The 21,785-nt window shown below is 34.0% G+C and overlaps 1 pseudogene; it reads right to left on the bottom strand.

The window, feature by feature from the left end:
* Positions 1-426: 426 nt before the first annotated feature.
* LOC108530787 (60S ribosomal protein L23a pseudogene) overlaps positions 427-21,785 on the bottom strand; it is a 97,561-nt pseudogene continuing 76,202 nt past the window's right edge.

Genomic DNA, 21,785 nt, shown 5'->3' with positions numbered 1-21,785 from the left:
TTGTGTTTCCAATAACACATTTCTCATTTTTGTCTGAGACTTCATCATAATGGCCTTTATCCTTCATGTTTATAATAGCATTCTGTTAGGGATTACTTAGGTATTCTCTGAAAATTGAGGCTTTCTATCTGAGTCCTCACTAGTATCACCCTTAACAATCTGTTCATAGCAACATAAGCTTTTTTTAAACTGCACTTCAAAACTCATCCAATCTCTACACATTACCCAGTTCCAAAGACTTCACATTTTAGGTATTTGTTACAGCACCACCTCCCTTTTTCAATACTGATTTTTTGTTGTTGTTTGTTCATAGTTTGTTTAGGCAGTTATAAGAAAATGTCATGGACTGGGTATCTTTTTTTTTATGATGAAAAGATATATATATATATATATGTATGTATTTAGAATTAGGCAGCTGGACTCAGTTTAGATGATCCCAATTTTGTTAGCAACATCCAAAGCATCGTAATCAAGAGTCAGTCGAACATATGCGTTCTTCTCTCCATCAGGCCGAATCAGGGTGTTGATCTTGGCCACATCAATGTCACAGAGATTTTTCACAGCCTGTTTGATCTGGTGCTTGTTGGCTTTAACATCCACAATGAACACAAGTGTGCTGTTGTCTTCTATCTTCATGGCGGACTCAGTGATCAGCGGCAAGTTGACGATAGCATAGTGGTCAAGCTTGTTTCTCTGGGGGGCGCTCTTCCGAGGATATTTGGACTGCCTCCGGAATCGCAGTGTCTTGGGCCGCCAGAAGGTGGGTGACGTGCGGATCTTCTTTTTTGTGTGTGGCTTTGGACACCTTGCAACACTGCCTTCTTGGCCTTTAAAGCCTTCGCTTTGGCTTTGGCTTTAGGAGGGGCAAAAGCTTCCTTCTTCGCTTTCGGCGCCACCTTGTGAAAAGGCTGGACTGGGTATCTTATAAGCAACTCTTATGTTTCACAGTTCTAGGGTTAGCCCAAAATCAAAGCACTGGCAGATTCAGTACCCAGTAAGGGCCCATCTCATAAATAGATGGTTCATTCTGGGATATCTTTTACAAGGGCACTAATTTCATTTATGAGAGCTCTGACTTCATGACCTAAGTACTTCCCAAAGGTTCTGCTTCCTGGTACCATTACATTAGTGATTAGATTTCCATCAAATTTGGGGGGAGGTACAAATATTCAGACCATATTATTTACTATGCCAAAACTAGTAAAACAAGTGATACCATTTTAACTATCTAAAAGTGAGGAAATGTCTTTCATAATTGATTTTTATAGCTACATTTTTTAACATATGATGAACTAATATGAAGCAAATAAATGTGATTATGTAAAACAACATGAAAATCGGTTAGAATAAAACATTTTAGTCCATGAAATCTTAATTTTATTAATATTTTGACTACATAAAATACATTTTCACATTTACAGAATGAGGAAATACGAAAAATAATAAAAATAGTTTTGTTTAATAAAAGACATCCAAATTGCAAAAGAGGAAGTCAATTTACCTTTTTTTGCTGATGACATAATTGTATACCTAGAAAACTCTAAAGACTTCTCCAAAGACTCCTAGACTTAATAAATGATTTCAGTAAAATTTCAGGACGCAAAATCAACATACAAAAATCTGAAGCATTTCTAAACACTAGTTACATTTAAGCTGAGAATCAAACTAAGAACTCAATCCTGTTTATAACAGCGTCTAAAAATATAAAATACCTAGATGTACATTTAACCAAGGAATTGAAATATCTCTACAAGGAGAACTACAAAACACTTATTAAAGAAATTGTAGATGACACGAACAAATACAAAAACACACCATGCTCACAGATTGCTAAAATCAATACTGTTAAAGTGACGATAAAGCTCAAAGCCATCTACAGATTCAATGCAATTTCTTTAAAATTACCAATGTAATGTTTCACAGAGTTAGAAAAAACAGTTCTACAGCTCAAAGCCAAAACAATCCTAAGCAATTAGAACAAATCCAGAGGCATCTAATTACCTGACCTCAAATTACAATACAAGGCTATAGTAAATAAAACAGCATCATACTGATAACAAAACTAGACATACAGAACAATGGAACAGAATAGAGGATCCAGAAATAAAGCTGCATACCCTAAACCAACAGATCTTTGACAAAAATCAACAAAAATAGATAGTGGGAAGAGGACACCCTATTCAGTAAATGGTGCTGGGAAAATTAGCTAGCCATATGCAGAAGAATGAAACTGGACCCTCTCATCTCTCATCATACACAAAGGCATTTCCTCATCAAAAATTAACTCAGGATGGATAAAGACTTAACTGTAAGACTCCGAAACTATAAAAGTCCTAGAAGAAAACCTAGGAAAGACTCTTCTGGATTGGCCTAGGCAAATAATTTATGACAAAGATGCCAAAAGGAAATGCAACCAAACCAAACCAAACAAAACAAAAGGGCTTTAAACTAAAAAACTTCTAGAGAGCAAAAGAAATAATCAATAGTATAAGCAAACAACCTACAGAATGGGAGAAAATATTTGCAAATTATGCCTCTAGCGAAAGTCTAGTATTAAGATTCTATGAGGAACTCAAACAACTCAACATAAAGAAAACAAACAACTCAATTAAAAACTAGGCAAAGGACATGAACAGATATTTTTCAAAAGAAGACATACTGTGGGCAACAGACACGTGAAAAAATACTCAACATAAATAATCATCAGAGAGATGCAAATTAAAACCACAATGAGATACATTCTAACACTATTTGGAATGGTTATCATTAAAAAGTCAAAAACAACAGATGTTGGCATGGACTTAGAATAGAACTTTTTTACACTCCTGGGATTGCAAATTACAACCTCTATGGAAAATTGTGTAGAGATTTTTTCAAATATCTAAAAATAGAACTACCATTCAACCCAGCAATCCCATTATTGGATATCTACCCAAACAAAAGAAATAATTACATTAAAAAAAGATAAATGTACTCATGTTTATCACAGCACTGTTCACAATAGCAATGTCATGAAACCAATCTAAATGTCCACTACTAGTTGATTGGATAAAAAAATGTGGTACATATATACCATGAAATATTATGCAGTCATAAAAAAGAATAAAATCATGTCCTCTGCAGTAAAATAAATGCAGCAGGAGGCCACTATTCTATTCTGAGTAAAATAACTCCCAAACAGAAAATCAAATACTACATGTTCTCACTTACATATCAGAGCTAAACAAAGGATACCTATGAACATAAAGATGGAAATAATATACATTGGGACCTCCAAAGGGAAAAAGATAGGAGGGGTTAAGAGTTGAAAATTACCTGCCAAGTACAAAGTTCACTATTTGGATGTGGGTTACACTAGAGACCTACCCATCATGATGCGATATACCCATATAATAAACATGTGCCTGTAGCCTCTGAATAAAAAATTTTAAAAATAATAATTTGATTAAAATATTATACATGAATCAATTTTATCCTCTAAAATTGTTTTAATATAGTTGATATTCTATCTTTCTAAAAAATGTCTAATATACCAGAAAAAATGATGGGAAGAAGCAATATTTGTGATGAGCTGATTAAGTTTAGAAGATAAACTGACAACAAGCCACCTTTCCACAGCAAATGGTTCTTGGATAAGTGCCATGCCCTTGTCTCCTTCCTTTGGATTTCTGCCACGCTAAGACTCAATAGAAGCTATAAGTATTGAACCTGGCCAATTGCTTAATTCCTTTTAACTTTGCTTATTTAAACAGAAACTACATTCTATAATGAATATATTTTTGCGAAGTCCTTCCTGTAGGGAACGTGTTGAGCAAATAACATTAACAGCTTTGGAGTTCTGTTTTGAAGTACTTTGATTTGCTTAATATAGTCCTATAAATTATCTCAGTTTAACATTAGGGTTCTGTATTTCCCTAATTTTGGAAGGATTGACAGAATTCAAAGCCAGTCTTCAGAGTTAAGATAGTCACACACTCTATGTGTTTGGGAACTTTTTTCTTTCTATGTATTTGTTACTTTCAGGAAATTTCAACATAATTACAGTATTCAGAGGTAGTGCACAAGGTTTTAGTCTATTGCCTAACTCTCAGGGGATCTTTGAAGAAGCAAATTAGTCACAGTTGCATGTCCCTTCAGAAACATTGCTCTTATGTATGTATTCAGATTTATAATTGAATGTTTGAAAAATAAGTAAGTGTTTTATTAACCCAATACCTTTGATGTTTTCTAGTAGCCATCAGGAAGGAGAAAAAATTTAGTTTTGCTGCAGTTGCCAATAAACCTAATGAGGAATTGTGATACCATGAGAAATAATGTCAAGTACTACGTATCTAGACATAATGGTGATTTAACACTATATTCCTGAAATAAGGATATTTGTAGTGTGAACATCACAATAGTATTTTATATTATTCTTATGATACTACACTTAGATTTTCTTTTATGTTAATTTTATTGATAAATATTAAGTATACGTACTTTGGGAATACATGTGATAATTTAATACATTCATATAATTTGTAAAGATTAAGTTAGTGTACTTAGGAAGTCCATCACCATAAATATTTGTTTCTTCTTTATGTAAGAATCATCTTAATTCTTCTCTTCTAGCTATTTTGAATTGCACAACAGATTATTGTAAACTATAGTCACCCCACTGATTTATCAAACACTGCTTTATTTTTTCTATCAAATTTTATTTGAACGCATTAATCAGCCTCTCTTCATTCCCCCCTCTCTTTCTTGGTCTCTGGTAGCCACATATTTACTCTCTATATTCATGAGATGCACTTTTTTTTTTTTTTAGCTCAAATATGAATGAGAAAATGCAATATTTGTCTTTCTGTGATTGACTCATTTCACTTAATGTAATGGCTTTCAGTTTCATTCATGCTTCTGCTAATGACAGGATTGCATTTTTATTTGTGGCTGAGTAAGCAGTGTGTATACATACCACGTTTTCTTCATTCATTCATTCATTGATGGACACTTAGGTTGATTCTTCATTTTGGCTATTGTGAATAGGGCTACAGTAAACATGAGTGCAGATGTCTCTACAATATATTTATTATACTAGAAGTGGAATTGCTGGATCATATAGTAATTTTATTTTTGTAGTTTCTGAGGAACCTCCATACTGTTCTTCATAGTGTCTGTACTACTTTACATTTCTACCAACAATGTATGTGCGTTCTCCTTTCTCTGTGTCCTCACCAGCTTCTATTACTGTGTGTCTTCTTATAAAGCCCATTTTAACTGGGGATAGATGATATCTCATTGTAGATTGGATTTTCATTTCTGTGATGATTAGTGATATTGAACACTTTTTCATATACCTGTTTGTAATTTGTGTATCTTCTTTTGAGAAACGTCTACTCAGATGTTTTGACCACTTTAACATCAGATCATTATTATTACATTTTGCTATTGAGTTATTTCAGCTTCTTATATAATCTAGTTGTTAATCACTTGTCAGGCAGGTAGTTAGCAAATATTTTCTCCCATTCTCTGGGCTGTCTCTTCACTTTGCTGACTGTTTCCTTAGCTGTCCAGAGTTTTTTTAGCTTGGTATAATCCCATTTGTCTATTTTTGCTTTGGTTGTCTGTGCTTTTGAGGTCTTAACACCCACTCTCAAAAAAACAAGAAAAAAATGTACCCTAACCAGTGTCCTAGAGCACTTCTTCAATATCTGTGATTTATTTAGAAACTCAATATATACCTTGTTTAAACCCTTTCTCAGTCACTCAGGCTTCTTTTTTTATTGAATAGATGTAATAACAAGTCAGTGATAATCGACTAGATTGATTACACTATACACCACATTCAAGTAAAATAAATATATTAAATTACTTTTGAATAATCATCACCAATGTGAGCTGACAGATATTCACCAAAAGTGAGGTATGTTTCAGAGTAACATGAACTCTGATTTTTGACCTTTTACTAGTCTATACTTTGATTCAGTGATTTGTATGATTGTACTGAAACTACTTCAAAATATTGCATATTTGAGTAATATAATTATGACTATAATAGATGCCCAAATTGAAAACAAAACTGTATTTGCTGGTGAAAGAGAAGAGATTAATATAATCAATTAAATTTGATGAAGCAAACATAGCATGAATGAAAAAGACAGCATTCATTAAACACTTTTAGATGTGACACACAATACTGAGAGTTTTTACATAGGTTTTCTTATTTAATTCTTACTATAACCCTGGAATATGGAATGTGTATTACTATTATCCATGTTTGATAGATTTGGAGGTCAAAGGATGAAGTACATTTTTCAAAGTCACAAATTCAGGTTTTGAATGTAGTATAATTTCAAAGTATCTCATCTGCTTTGTGCAATAGTGCCCTCCTAAAAGCATATGCTGTGGCCTAAGTAACCAATCAGACTATAATAATAAGATGAAAGACAATCATTAGGTAATGGTACACATAAAAATGACTTGGACTTTAGAGAATAGTGAATAAAATGTTAGTAAATGGTGATAACTATAGCATCAAAAATTAAAGTGATCTTAGATAGTAACTAACTAGAACTAAAATTCAACTGGGGCCACAGCTAGCACATTAGAACACTTCAGTGAGAATTCCAAAAAGAAAAAGAAAGTGCCACTCCAGGCAGATTGAGTCACAAAATACACCTCTACTTGATAGACCAATAATGATAAAGTATCCCCTCCAGCAGACCAACTAGAAAGACACGCTTACTCTAGGGTGAGAATCAGAGCCAAAGCTTGAAGAGATAACCAATGATCATTTGCTCCATTTTAACCCTCACTATGTAATGCTAAATAGTTTTTACCATATTTGTATTGATTGAATTTGATATTTGGTGTGGATAGACATCTAATTTAACTTTTTATTTAAGAATATCCTTTTTTTTTTTTTGTCCATAACATTTGCTAACTAGTTCATCCTTTCCCTAAAGATCCACAACAGGTGATATAATTTATGATCCCAACGGACAGTTTTGAGAGTGCTAATTGCTAAACTAAGTCAAGGCAACTGATCTAAGCTAGATGAAAAATAAAACTAGGATAAATGTTTACTCTACTTTTGGATCAGAGACCATATATATGACTCCGTTAGTTTATTTGTGCTTGCAATGATTTCACCCTGTCTGAATTAGTAACGCCTCAGTGTTCCACAAGAGGGAACCAAAACGGTGAAGTACTACATTCACAGGAGAAACTGAAAGAAAGAACCTCAAAATGCCTAAGGAGTTGACTGATGAAGGTGTTTCTCTACCAAAACCATTCAATAAAGACTGCAGGAGATGGGTCTTTCTTAAAGTGTAATGACAGTACAAGACTTCAAGGAACATACAAAACTAAGAAAACATGAAGTTGCCAAAGAAACATGGTAATTCTCCAGTTACTAATGACAAAGAAATGGAGATCTATGAACTTCCTGACAAATAATTTTAAGCAATTTTTTGAGGGAAGCTTAGTGAGCTACAAGAGAACACAGGCAATTCATTGAAATCAGGAAGATAACACATAAACAAAATCAGAAGTTCAAGTTGTGTTTCTATACATTAAATACAAACTGCCAGAAAAAAGAATTTAAGAAAACAATAACATGTACAGTACAATAAAAAATATTTAGGAATATATTTAATCAAGGAAGTAAAAGTTTTATACACTGAAAATTATGACATTGTTAAAAGATATTGAATAAGAAACAAATAAATGGAAAGATATCACCTGTTTATGGACTGGGAAAATTAAAATTGTTAAAATATCTATAGTACTAAAACAATCTACAGATTTAATGCAAATCCTATCAAAATTTCACTGGCATTTTCATACAAAGAGAAAAAAATTATAAGAATTTTATATGAAAACAAAACACACAAAGTAGCTAATACAATCTTAAGAAAGAAGAAAAAGGTGGAATCATCACACTTTCTGATTTCAAATTGTAAGGCTTATTAATCAAAACAGTATGATACTAACATAAAAATAGACATATATTCATACAGATATACATATACGTGTGTGCATATATGTGTGTGTGTGTACATACACACATATATGTACTGGTATACATACTGGCATAAAAACAGACACATGCATACATATATACATATACATGTATGCGTGTCTACACACACACACACACACACACACATATATATATATATAGTGGTATAGTCTATTCTAAAATAGAGAGCCCAGAAATAAACCCACACATATGCAGTCAATAATCTCCAACAAAGATGCCAAGAATACACAAAGGGAAAAGGAGGGTCTCTTCAATAAATGGAAAAACCAGATATTCATATGCAAAGGAATGAAATTGGATCTTTTCCTTACACCATACACAAAAATCAACTCAATATGAATTAAACACTTAAATGTAAGACTTGCATTGATAAAATTCCCAGGAGAAAAACACAAGGAAAATGTTTGCTATCTTTGAAATGATTTTTGTAGTATAACATCAAAAGCATAGAAAATACAAGCAAAAATGAGAACATGCAACTACATCACATTAAATCTTTCAAACAGCAAGAAAAAAAATCAACAAATGACAACGGCACTTCCAAAATGAAAGAAAATATTTACAAATCATATATATATATGAATTAATATCCAAATACATTAGAAATTCATACACTCAATAGCAAAATACCAAATTACCTGATTAAAAAAATATAGACAAAGGACCTGAATAGACATTTTTCCAAAGAAGACATACAAATGGCCAACAGATACATGAAAAGGTGTTCAACATCAATAATCATGATGGAAATGTAAATCTAAACTTCAATGAGCTATTACCTCATGCCTATTAGGATGGCTATTATCAAAAAGACAATATATAAACAAAGTTGATGAGGATGTGGAGAAAAGGGAACTCTTACATATTGTTGGTCGGAATATAAATTATTAAAACCAGTAGAGAAAAAATTGGGAAGGTTCCTCACAAAACTAAAAATGGAACTATTATATGATCCAGCGGTCTTGCTACTGGGTACATATCCAAAGGACATAAAATCACCATCTTGAAGAGATATCTGCACTCTCATCTTTATTGCACCATTAATTTACTGTACAAGTCAAGTTATGAAAGCAATCTTAGTGCCCATACACGATGGGACTTAGCATGGTTGTGATATAATTTAACAATGTATATGTATGTAAAATAATGATATTGTACACCTTAAATACACCCAATTTTTGTCAATCATACCTTAATAAAGCTGGAAAAGTATACCAGTAGTTATTAAAATTTAATAGTTTTCCTCATTTATTAAACTTTTTTATAGAAGCAAAGAGTATGTGATCTTTTAACATGTCATTTGTAGAAAAAATTAAAATAAGACATATCCAATGTTTATTTGGTTGCCTACAAAGATCACAGTTACATTAGAGAAAATAAAAGCATCCAAAATAACAACAAAACAAAGAAAACTGACAAAGTGGAATTATTTTGTATGCATCTAATGTTCTACCAACTTCAACCCAAAGCTGGTAGACAACTGTTGATATCTGTTAACCAGTTTGTTATGGCTTCAGTCTTAAGTGGCTAGGCACCATTCAATTCATTATGTTACCTTTAATTAATCTAAAAAGCCAGTGAGATAAAAAAAAAATCCAGTGACAGACTGGATGAAGAAAATGTGGCACATATACACCATGGGATACTACGCAGCCATAAAAAAGGATGAGTTTGTGTCCTTTGTAGGGACATGGATGCAGCTGGAAACTATCATTCTCAGCAAACTATTGCAAGAACAGAAAACCAAATACCGCCATGTTCTCACTCATAGGTGGAAACTGAACAATGAGATCACTTGGACTCAGGAAGGGGAACATCACACACCGGGGCCTATCATGGGGAGGGGGAGGGGAGAGGGATTGCATTGGGAGTTGTTGTACCTGATTGTAAATGACAAGATTATGGGTGCTGGACGATTGATGGGTGCGACGAGTTGATTGGGTGCAGCACACCCAACATGGCACAAGTAACATATGTAACAAACCTGCATGTTATGCACATGTACCTAGAACTTAAAGATAATAATCATAATAATAATAATAATAATCACTGCATAAAATGTTTTCCATCTCACATTTGCCATGTCATAGATAATACTTTTTTTTCCGTTTGCCTATGGAGGTGAGTTCATTTAATTTCTAAAAAGCCTTAAGATGACCAAATTTTTAAATGACTGACAATATTAATTCTGCTTTGGTAAGTCAGTTACAACTGACTTCTGTTTTGGTAACCGGATTACAGTTGATTTGTTCGACAGTGGCATGCAGAAATTGTAAAATGGAGGTGCCCCTTTATTATTTTTATAACAATTTTATTTAAATTCAGGCACATTTTATTTTATTGTGCTTTACTTTATTGAACTTTGCAAACACTGTATATTTTTACAAATTAAAGATTTGTGGCAACCCTGCATAGAGCACGTATATCAGCACCATTTTTCCCAACAGCATGAGCTCACTTTAGGCTTCTCTTTCACATTTCGATAATTCTCATAGTATATTCAAAGTTTTCATTGCTATTATGTCTGTAATGGTGATCTGTGATCAGTGATCTTTGATGATAGTATCGCAATAATTTGAGGGCATCAAAAACAAAACCCATATGAGATGGAGAACTCAGCTGATAAATACTGTGTGTGTTCTGACTCTTCCACTGACCAGCCCTCACGCCATTTCTCCATTGTCTTCAAGCCTTGCTATTCCCTGAGACACACAATGTTGAAATTATGCCAATTACCTACCCCACAATGGTCTTTAAGTGTTTAAGTTACAGGAAGAGTCACACATATTTCTTTAAATCGAAAGCTAAAAATGAATAAGCTTAGTGAGGAAAACATTGTCAAAAAACAAGATAGGCAGACAGCTAGGCCTTTTGCATCAAACAGTCAGCCATGCTGTGAATGCGAAGAAAATTTACATGAAGAAAATGCTAATTTAGCGAACACCCAAATGATAAGAAAGTGAAACACCCTTATTGCTGATATGGAGAAAGTTTGAGTGGTTTGGATAGAAGATCAAACCAGTCACAACCTTCTGTTAAACCAAAGTCTAATCTAGATCATAACCCTAACCCTCTTTAATTCTATGAAGGCTGAGAGAAGTGAGAAAGCTGTAGAAGAAAACATTGAAGCAAGCAGATGTTGGTTCATGAGGTTTAAATAAACAGCCCACCATATCCATAACATAGAAGTGCAAGGCAAAGCAGCACGTGTTGGGGTAGAAGCTGAAGCGAGTTATCCAGAAGATCTAGGTAAGATAACTGATGAAGTTGACTACACCAAACAGCAGGTTTTCAATGAAAACGAAATATCCTTATGTTGGCAGAAGATGCCATCTAGGTCTATAGGTAGAGACCAATGCCTGGCTTCAAAACTTCAAAGGACAGGCTGACATTCTTGTTAGGGTCTCAGCCAGCTGGTGAATTTAAGCTGAATCCAATGTTTATTTACCATTTCAAAAAGCCTAGGGCTATTAAGAATTATATTAAATCTATTCTGCCTGTGCTCTATAAATGGGACAACAAAACCTGGATGACAGCACATCAGTTTATAGCATGGTTTACTCTATATTTTAAGCCCACTCTCAAAACCTAATACTCAAAAATAAAACAAAGTAGATCTCTTTCAAAATATTACTGCTCAGTGACAATGTACGTAATTACTCAAGGGCTCTGATGCAGATGCACAAGGAGATGAATGTTGTTTCCATGCATTATAACGCAGTATCTATTCTGTAGCACACACATCAAGAAGTAATTCTGACTTTCAAGTCTTATAATTTAATAAATATATTTTGCAAGGTGGATAGATGATCAAAGCAGCCAAAACAAGCAGCTGCCATAGAGAGTGATTCTTCTGATGGATCTGGAAAAGGGAACAGAAAAGCATCTGAAAAGGATTCACTATTCTAGGTGCCATTAAGAACATTTGGGATTAATGGGAAGAGGTCAAAATAGCAACTTTTACAGGAGTTTGGAAGAAATTGACTCTAGCCCTTATGGATGACTTTGGAGGTTCAAGACTTGAGTGGAGGAAGTAACTTCAGATATAAAAATCACAAGAAAACTGGAATTTGAAGTGAAACTTTAAGATGTGACTGGATTGCCGCAATCTTATGATAAAACTTGAATGATATGAGTTTCTTACTATGCATGAATTTACTCTTGGTGAAAATGTTGTGAACGTTGTTAAAATTACAAAATTACAACCAAGGATTTAAATATACATAAACTTAGTTTAAAACGCAGTGGCAGGATTGAAGAGAATTGACTCCAGATTTCAAAGATCTACTGTGGGTAAAATGCTATGAAACAGTATTGCATGCTACCCAGAAATTTTTCATGGAAGAGTCAATTAAGTAGCAAATGTTATTGTCATGTTAAGAACTTGTCACAGTGACCACAGTCTCAGCAACCACTACCCTGATCAGTCAGCAGTCATAATTGTTAAGGAAAGATCTTTCAGGAGTTAAAGGATTATGACATGCCGATGATTCAGTCCATTGTTAGCATTTTTAGCTACTTTCTAAATTAAGGCATGTACATGTTTTTGACATACAGTATTGCTCACTTAATAAACTATAGTATGTCTAGTGTAAACATAAGTTTTACATGCACTGAAAGAAACAAGAAATTCATGTGGTTTGCTTTCTGTTACATTTGCTTTACTGTGGTGGTCTGGAACAGAAACCCCAATATCTCTGAAGTATGCCTGTAATTAAGTTAGTTATTTTTAGCATCTTTCTCATTTACAGTAGAAATAGAAAGTATAAAGCCACATGTATTTTATTCATTTTCATGTGCCCAGAAACAAGCATGCTGTGTTTCACATCGAAGGTTTTAATACATCATTTTTTAAAAAGAGATTAAACTGGTGCAAGGCTTTGCATTACTACAAACCAATCTAAAATGTTATTCAGGTAAATAAGGGAAATGCACATATTATTAATCAGCAGATCCTGCTAATCTATGAGGATACAGGTGTTAAGAACCACCCATAAAAACATCCATTGAAGTGCATTACATATAAAATAGGGACAAAATGATGAATGTAGAGTCAACAACCAGCAGAAAAGATCCAAAATGGATTTAAAATCCACGTCTGGGAGCATTTCTTCTATTCAAAGAAAAACATTTTATATCAGAAATTTCCAAAAGTTTTCCCTTTGGCACCAGTCAATTCAGTTCTACAATATCAAAGATTTACAAGGATAGCTAGAAAAAACAAATTTGTGTAATCAGCCAGCAAAAGCTGCCTGATTGTGCAATGTAAACTCTGTATTATACTAAGAAAGGAGCTTCTACAAATGAAAGGCATGTCCACTCACTGAAAAATAAACTCTCCATTAAATAAAAATGTTTTGTATCCAAACACATTTATAATTGCGTATTACAGTTGGAAGAAATATTTTATTTTTAAAAGCACTTAAAATTAAATATTGGCATATACTTTATCAACCACTACTGATAAATGGCAGATGGTATAAAAAGCACAAATACACTCTTGTATATTCTGTGACTTCAGCCTAGCCAACTCCTGAGGTCCACATTAACATCTAGATGCTGGGATTTTGTTGGTTTGTATGAATGTGGCCTGATCATTTCATTATTAACTTCATATTTATTTATGACAGTTGTATATTTTATGAATCATCTTTTTATCAATTGAGCATTCAAAAATTATGCATAATTTACCTCCTAGTAATAATTAAATTACATAAAAGGTAGACTTCAGTTTTGAAATATTTGGGAAAAATGAAGCATATCTGAAGGAAAACAAATTTTCAGGAGATTTACTCAAGAAAATTGCTATGGTCACACATGGTTTCTGGCATGCCAAAACCATCTCGAGGAGTTAATTTACTTAAGATTTGTGTCTTTGTGAATATCATAAGTTTGCAGTTAGGCAAAGAGTAAAAGGTAGATGGTGATATAGATAGCCTCAGATGCACGTGTAAGCTTTAAAACATGTTCTTTCTACATTTTGATATAGGTAGCCAAGGTATCAAGTTGCAAAATAACTTTTTCAGTTATGTGATCTATGGACCCTATGGCTGGCAGCAGATGAAAATGTGGAGTCCAGAGTTTCAAATCACGTCAGATGAAGAATCAATAGTGCAAGCTTTTGTAGAATAGGTGATAACTTTCAGATACTCTTCCTTAAAAATTACAGTAAAAGAAAGCTGATTGTCATTGGATATTCAAGTAAGGTTGTGTAAGAAATATTTGTGTTTGTTTCTGCTTGCTGAAACTTAAAACACCAAGGATTTCATTATAATTTGCCTAATTCCTCATTCTGTTTGATAATAATACCTAGAAACAACCTTTGTTAATATTTCTGTCAATTATGCAGACAGTGGTAACCACATATTATCATATTTCTCCAGTTAATTCACTTTATGAGAAAGAAAACATTCACTAGACATTTAATTTTCAGAAGTTCTTCCAAGTTAATATTGAAGGTTCTTATACTAATCAGATGCTGAACATATTCTATGGCAGTTCTTTTATGCCAAAGGCACAAAAATTCTCAAAAGCTACCAGATGTTAAAACTGTTTATTTTTTTCCAATACTTGTATTTTGTAGATCAGGACGAGTCATCACTTTTAGCACGTGTTACTTGGCACTTAAAAAATGTCCCTCAGTGTTCTGGGAAAATAATAACTAAATATTTTAAAATCTAAAACTTCCCCAAAATCTTCTTGTGGCCCATCTTATTATGTTTTTAAAAAAATAAGATGACCATACTATCCTAAGGGAAAGCATTTTCTAGTAATTCATTTTTTTGCTAAAGTGGATACTGTTTAAATAGTCCTTCTAAAAACATAGCAAGCAGATTGTTGTTTCTATAGCAGTAACAGTACTATTTCAAGTTAAATAAAAATTAAATGTGTTCTAAATGATAGGGCACAGCTTATTTTAAGTGGCTTGACTCTCAAGGTGTATGATGAGACTTGTTAAGGCTAGCTTCCAAAGACACAGTTATTTAAAGGAAACTGGTTAGATGGAGACATTCAAAAAAGTTCAGCATTATGTACTCATTCATTCATTCATTCAATAAGTAAGGCCTTCAGTTGTTCTTCTAAGAGTGGGTGGAGGCTTTTTCTTCTTGACACTTACATTCTAGTAAGGAAGAAAGAAAAAATAAAAAGTCAAATAAACAAATTCTTAAATATATAATGCCAAGTAGCAATAAACAGTAGGAAGAATAGAGAATGAATAAGAATAGTGAATAGAGATTAAACATAAGTGACTATTTGTGACCAAATGGATAAGGAAAGTAGTCGCTATGTGAGTAGAGACATATATGTGGCAAGAAGGTGAGACATGTTTTTCTAGGGAGAAATAAGTTGAAAATATGCTTAACATGTTTGAGAAAAAGCAAAGAGGCCAAAATAGTTAAAACATGTCAAGAGAAAAGAGAAAAATAAGGCATAAAGTTTGAAGGCGGCACAAACCAGATCATATAGAAGAGAGTAGTTCATGGAAAGGAGTTGGAGCAATTTAAGAGATTTAGAAACAAGACTTATATTAAAATAATCACACTGACTAATGTATGGAAGAATATGCTATGGGTAGAAACAAATATGGCAGAAGTAGGACAAACTAGGAGACGATTACATAATCAAGGCAAGAGATGAGGGATGGTGGCTTGATCAGAGGTAGTAGCAGTGAAGCAAAGAAAATATATTTGGGATATATTTTCAATGTGGTGTCATTTTCTAAAATTGAAAACACTTGGAAAATAACAGCGATGAGTGCAAAGGTCAAACTTTAGGCAAAAGCCATATTAAGGTTATGATCGTTAAGATAGATACCTATTAGACATTTGAGTAAGAACGTAAACTATATAGATAGATATTTAAGTATAGAAGAGAATTCCATGCAATAAATTAAAGTTTTGAAGTCTTGAATATTTTTAAAGCCACACATCTCAGGAAAATGAATGAAAAGAGACAGAAAGATGTCTAAGTTGGGAGCCCTGGAGCACTGCAACATTCAAAGACTGCAAAGAGAAGGAGGGCTCTTCAAAGGATATTGATATAGAGAAGTCAGTGAGATTGGAGGAAAGCCATGAGAATGCAGTGAACCTAAAATCATGTTTAAAAAAGTTAGTGTTTAAACAAGGATACCCTGAATAACTGCTGAAGAAATGTCAAGTAACATGTCCTGTGAATTGGTCACTGGGTCACTGGGCTTGGCAGCATGGAGGCATTAATGAGGTGATTTTTCTTGGAGTTTAGTGGGAAGAAAAATCAGACTGAAGCAGTCATCCAAAAAGCTGAAGAGTGAAACATTCAAAGTATATTTGTATTTTGAAACATTAGACTGTTCAAAGTACGTCCGAAACACAGCAATTGCAAATAGCATGTTATCATTAAAAACATGAGCCTTTAATATAACATAAAACAGTTTGCGTTTTTTAAGTTTTCAATAATCAACCAGAAAAATGATTATAATATTAAATATGTTATGATGACTTTTGACCAAGAAAAGAAGCTCATATGAAATTGTAATTGATTTTAGGAATGCCAAATACAATCTTTAATCATGAAATAAGATAACACAGAGATGAAAGTTTAATTTAAGAATATTTTGAATAACTTTTATACATCATACACGACCAGATCCTTTAGGGAATGAACTATATGAACAGTCTCTTTCCTTTTGCAATAATGTCTTCACTGTCTTCAAAAATTCAGTCTTTATGTTTCTTATGGTTGAAATATAAAGACTTTTACATTTAAAATTACTTAGTCTTGGAATTGGCTTTTTTCATGGCCTAACCCAACAAAGATTTTAATATTTTTCTCAAAATGTATCTACTCCTTGATCAAACTAGCCCTTCTTTCTGGGCTAGTATGAATGTCTTTCCTACCGTAATATTCATGAGGACATGGACTTTGTCGGTAGAATTCAAATTCAGATTTCTTCTTCCTGACAGTTCCCATAATATTCATAGTCACGAGCTTTTGCTTCTGTCCTATTGAGCTTCGCTATGCTGTTCTTCGTATTATCCTGCCACCTTACTCTGTATGCCAGCATTGCCTTGCTTCCTACCAGGGTGCAAGTCCTTCACTACATAAGTCTATGTTCTGTTCAACCTTGCAACTTGATATGACTAGCTGACTCAATAGCCTACTTAGCACAGAAGTACCTGAAAATGTTGTAAGAAGTATTTAATTAATTATTTGTCTTGTGAATTCCTCAAGTGGCAGAAAAAGTAACGTGCCTACTCAAAATTTATTCGTTCCAATGGTCATAATAAATTTAGTAGTTTATTTTCAATTTAATACTATGTAATTGCTATTTATATATTTTTTGGAGTATTTCCATAATAGCCCAGAACAATACTGACAAAGTGTATTAAATGGTGAAATTGTGGAGTCTCTGCTTTTGCTCATTTTCTTAGTATTTAAATATTTGTTGTTTCTTAATCTATATTTTCACATTTAGTTTTCTTATTTTCTCATATAGATATTAAAATGTTTAAGATATTATTTATTCAATAGCAATAGTAGTGATTAAATCAGATTATTTCCAATTTAATATCTGTCAGATAAATGAAGAATCATGTAAGAAATAGCTGAAATCACAATTGAACTACTATGCTATAGGTTAGTACAAATGAAATTCCAAAAAAAAGTATGCCTGCCCTCACGAAGCATAAATTTATGTTGGAAAATTAAAATATTGTAGTTGGATAGAAATTTGCTCATAAAAATCAGATAAACAAAATACAACATTTTTATCTTCAGAAATCTTCCTAATTGCTGGGAGGCAGTAAACTAGAATAGTATTTGAAGAATCAATTAATGATATCTCAATTTTTCCTGATTTATGTAGCATCATTTGAGTAAATATCCTGTCTCTTCAAAGGCAAATTTCATGATGTGGCTGAAGTTGTCCACTGCTTTCTCTTTTCTTCTCAAAGATGGATTCTGGACCAAAGAGGAAATATGGTTGCCCCGGGATTTAAAAAGCAGAGTTCAGGGGTGAAGGTGAGGACTCTTTCTGATACCAGTCCTTATGTGAGTCAATCAGCTCTCCAGTGAAACTCTTTTGATCCTCCTATACGTGTGTGAGATGACTCCCAGAGTCTGTCACTGGCCTTCTTGATGACTGACGTGCTAACGTTCACTCTCGGTGACATGCAGCCCGTGATCTCCATGGTGCGAGAATAACCCAGTGCACAGCCCGCTTCCCCTTGCTGACTGATTCATTTCAACTCTCGCTGGCACTGCATCACTTCAAGGTCTGACCGTGGTTCCCATTAAATCTTAAACCTTGATGGCTCACCCTACAGCTTTAGGACAAAAGCCTGCTTTGTCCCTCTGCAAACATATCCCTTCTGGACACGGACACCTCTCAACTACTCATTAATCAGTTACTTTACACTTTCCCCATCTCTCTGCAAACATATCCCTTCCGGACTCCCACATCCCCTCAACTACCCATTAATCAGCTACTTTACACTTCCCCCACGGGGAATGTGGATATTGTGGTTTCCTTCCATGCCCATAGGAACCACCGTCGGGCAAGAAATGGTACCTCAGTCTATCTCATCACTCTAACAGGCCTGCACTCTTTGTGCTGGTAGGTTGCCACACAGCTCCCCATAGAGCGGGATTATTTTCAGAGTTCAAAATAGGACTCAGGACAAAATCTCCCATGTTTTTCAACCAACATATCTAACACATCTCTTCTTCAGAAATTTAAAACCAAAGAAGTGAAATCAAATGTGCCTCACGGTTGCTTCTTCAACCTCTATTCTATCTGTTTCTCACAGTTCTCTGTGGCTGGAGGGAAGGCTTTATATATTTTTCCTGATCTGGAAGAAAATTTCGATACATTATACTCATTCACCCCTTCCTAGGTGGCTTTTACTTTCTTCTCCTGTGAGAATACTGGTCAGGATGCTGGAGAAATACAAACTCCCCAAATGAAGAAAAAACGAAAACAATGTTTCTCTATATAAGAAGACTATGATTAGAATGAATTCAAGAACATAACTCTCTTCAGGGTATGGTATTCTGAATTGAATATATTTATATATCATTTATTATGCTTAATTTTTTATTATATATTATTTGTTTGCATTTGCTATTTTGTGCCATACATCTAGATTTTACCGCTTTTCTTTTCTTTTCTTTTCTTTTCTTTTCTTTTCTTTTCTTTTCTTTTCTTTTCTTTTCTTTTCGAGACGGAGTCTCACTCGGTGGCCCAGGCTGGAGTGCAATGGCACGATCTGGGCTCACTGCAATCTCCTCCTCCCAGGTTCAGACCATTCTCCTGTCTCAGCCTCCACAGTAGCTGGGACTACAGGCGCCCGCCACCTTGCCCGGCTAATTTTTTGTATTTTTAGTAGAGACGAGGTTTCACCGTGTTAATCAGGATGGTCTCGATCTCCTGACCTCGTGATCTGCCCACCTCAGTCTCCCAAAGTGCTGGGATTACAGGCGTGAGCCACCGTGCCCGGCCTTTTTTTTTTTCTTTTAATCTCTGATTGCTAGAATATTTTCTGAAAAAAAAAATAGGGTCAAATCAAAAGAATTCAACGGTTCTTTTATAGACCTGTTAATCTAAAGCTATACTGTGAATAATTTTATGTCTAGATGATTATTTTCCTAGGTGTGGTCTATGGACCTATCTGCTATAAATATTTAATTTGAGATTAATTTTAGCTACCCGTGACAAGGCCATGGTGCTTACGTTTTCCAGGTATTATCAAGATTTATATACATAGAGTAGCAACTATTATATTTTAGCTTGTTTTACAAATTATACTAATTAGAGGGTGGAAGCAATGTAATTTTAAAATGGAATATTGGCAGGTTAATATTTGCATTCTGTTATTAAATACTTATTCTATATGTTTAAAATACAGACTAGAGCTGATGAACTGTACATCATACAGAAAAGAAAAAAATGCTAGTTTTCTTCTAAATTCAACATAATTATATCTTTACTCATCATTCAGCTTCAAAGCTAAGTGTCAGGTTTCCAAAAGACAAAAATAGCTAATTTATTCTGCACTTAAAAGTTTTGGATTTTTCTGAAATATGAAAAAAGTGTATTAATTATTAGAATTACTTGAAGGTGAAGGAATTGAGTTCTTTCCAGTTTTATGATTTTATAAGATTGTAAAATCATTTGATTGATTGTGGTTTCTTTAATAGTTGTAATATCCAAAGTGATTGATATCCATAGAGTATCTTCTATGTAGGAGGAAGGCATTATTTTTAATATCATTATTACTATCTGTAATACTAAACTGCCATTTCTTTTTCAGTTCTCTGCTAGGCATTGTATTAAGGTTATTATATCAAGTTCTAGTAACATCCTTATCAAAGTTTTAAAAATGTATCCTCCCATTCTATGGATTAGAAAAGTGAATCTCAGAGAAATGAAACTATCTAAAATTCTTCATTTAGTGAACAACAACTAGTTAAGATTTCAATCTAATTTACATGCCTGACTTGAAAACCTGTGTCCTCCTAGATATACGTTGTCATATGGCTAGAATAATCCATGAAAAAAATTTTCAAGGGTATATCATAATGTTTTAGACATTCTATATTAAACCAGTTAATAGGCCTAGTCTATAAAAATGAACTTCTCAGTTGAAAAAGTTTGGGAATATATGTGTATTTCAAAGACATCAAACCAAGGGGACCCTTGGGAGGTTGAGGGTTTAAATAAAGCCAAACAGAGAGTGATGACATCAGCAGGTCTTATTGGGCATTCACTCTTGGTCTACGAAGACTTCTCTGAACACTGCCTCCTCCCTTACCCCAAGAACAGCTGATCCCCTTTTGTTTCTGTCAATTATCTGTTTTTCTTTTTTAATTTTTTTTTTCCGCGCTTGTCTCTCTCCATTGCAGTTCCTTGTGTTGTAATAACGTAACTAAATTATTAGCCAATTGCTATTTACTTCTCCTACTATTTACTTTAATTTCCTGGCCCTGCCCTTTATCCTTCAACCTTAATTAAAGCTAGTTTCTTTCTGGAGTTTGAGTATCATAAACCAAATCCTAAATATGCCCAAGAGGAACACATAATGAGCAGAGAAAGCTGCTTTATCAAATTTGGGCCATTGAAAGGAGGAAAGGTGGGCAATTTAATAAAATCTGTGTAGATGAATTTTCATACTGGATAGGAATAAATGTTTCCTCAATGACCTGTAGGGCTAGATGAACAACAGAGTAATTGATCGATCTGCCTCTTCCCAACCTATTAGCACTGTTTAAGTTTTCCACAGCAAGATAGTCACAACTCCAGGTAAACCTGTGATTTGGTGGAGCTAGGTAAATAGGCACTATTGATACAGAGCAGGTTCTTGGCTTCACTCAGGAAGGAATTCAAAAGTAAGCCAGTGGCAGACGAAAGCAGTTTTATTAAAGTGGCAGAATTACAGTTCTGTGACTACTCCTTGCAGAGTAGGGTTAGTCCATAGTCGGTGCACTGAGGGTAGCAGCCTATGGGTTATTGGGTAGCTAGATTTATATCCACTTTCTTTTACATCTAAATTAAGGGACAGGTTATTCAGAAATCTCTAGAAAATGGGCATTAACTTCCACATGTTGCCATGGTATTTGTAAACTGATGCTGGTGGGAATGTCTTATGCTGATTGGTAGTGAGAGCAACTACAGATTGCTTTCAGCACCACTTGCCAGTTCTGGCTGGTTTCCAGTCTGGTAGGAAACTGAGTCCTCCCCGTCTCAGACCTCATTCCCCACTCAGAAATTGGATATACCTTCTTA

This window comes from Rhinopithecus bieti, unplaced genomic scaffold (assembly GCF_001698545.2).
Source record: "Rhinopithecus bieti isolate Rb0 unplaced genomic scaffold, ASM169854v2 scaffold_6782, whole genome shotgun sequence".
NCBI classification, from domain to species: domain Eukaryota; kingdom Metazoa; phylum Chordata; class Mammalia; order Primates; family Cercopithecidae; genus Rhinopithecus; species Rhinopithecus bieti.
This window is presented reverse-complemented; position numbering and strand designations above follow the sequence as displayed.